Genomic DNA, 1,263 nt, shown 5'->3' with positions numbered 1-1,263 from the left:
GCTCCTCCCCTCCTCCCCCTCCATCCTGCATAGCAAGGGCTGGACTCAGTTGCTCTGACCTCACCCCAGCACTGAGGTGGCTTGAAGCCTCCCACGTGATCTGTACCGACTGCTTTATACTCAGCCTTGCCCTGAAAACTCTGGGCCTCGGTCACAGCCTTACTCCTCCCTCTATTCGCTCTTTCTTTTTTTTGTTTTTTGTTTTCTTAATTAGTTTATTGTCAGGTTGGTTTCCATATAACACCCTGTGCTCATCCCAACAAGTGCCCTCCTCCATGCCCATCACCCCCTTCCCTTCTCCCCCACCCCCAGCAGCCCTCAGTGTGTTCTCAGCATTCACTGTTGCAACAAATAGTTATGTAGCTCCCTATGACTCCCTCCAGAGGGCCCAGGTGGGGAAGGCTTGGCCCTGCCACACTCAAGCCTGTTGGAGAAGTCAGGTCTGGATCCTGGAATAGAATGGGCTGTGTGCAGAGGCTAAGGCAGGCACAGGGGCTGGGGACGCCGAGAGTCAAAGAGTGAGTAGGAGTCCCCCAGGTAAAGCATTTCCAGGGAGGGGAGCGGCTTGGGTGAGAGCCTGGTGGGCAGACAGGACTCCCAGAGCACACTGAGGTTGGTTTCACCACCCCTCTCTCAATGCTGAGACTGTGCAGGCACCCCCACTTCGGACTCTATCCTCACTTTGTCTCTGTGTCTCGCCCTTCCTCCCTCTTCCCGTGATCACACTATCCAGCTCACCACCACACAGGACAAGGCCACAGCCTGCTCCCCGTTTTCTGCCAGAACTATGCTCCCCACTCTGTCACTCCCTGAGCCCCAGATCTTTCCACCAGTGCTCCACCCAACGGCCCAGCCTCCCCCCAGCCCTGGAGGGCTCGAGTCCCTACACAGACTTGAGGAGGGGAAACAGGGCCTGTGAGGTCCCAGGGCTCCCCCACCCCCACCCGCTCTTCCCCCACGTCCCCGAGTTGCCTGTGCCTCATCCGAATCTCTGCGGGTTTCCCTAGACCTGTCTCTCCTTCCTGTCCCAGTTTCTATCTCTCCCTATGTCTGCGGGTCTCTGGCCCTCTCTCTCCCAGTCTCTCTCCCCGTGGCTCTCTCCCGCCCGGTCTCGGGCTCCATCTCTCCCCGTCAATCCCTCCCGAGGCCGGGCGGGGGAAATCGCTCCGTAAATAGGCGGATGGCCCCGGGCGCTCCGGGCGCAGACACTCGTTTTTAGAGCCGGTAATTGACTCCTTTCAGTTGATAATTCATGGCTTGCAT

The sequence above is a fragment of the Crocuta crocuta genome, unplaced genomic scaffold, assembly GCF_008692635.1.
Source record: "Crocuta crocuta isolate KB4526 unplaced genomic scaffold, BGI_CrCroc_1.0 scaffold367, whole genome shotgun sequence".
NCBI classification, from domain to species: Eukaryota; Metazoa; Chordata; class Mammalia; order Carnivora; family Hyaenidae; genus Crocuta; species Crocuta crocuta.
The sequence above is the reverse complement of the archived record's forward strand: the minus strand, read 5'-3'. Positions refer to the sequence as shown.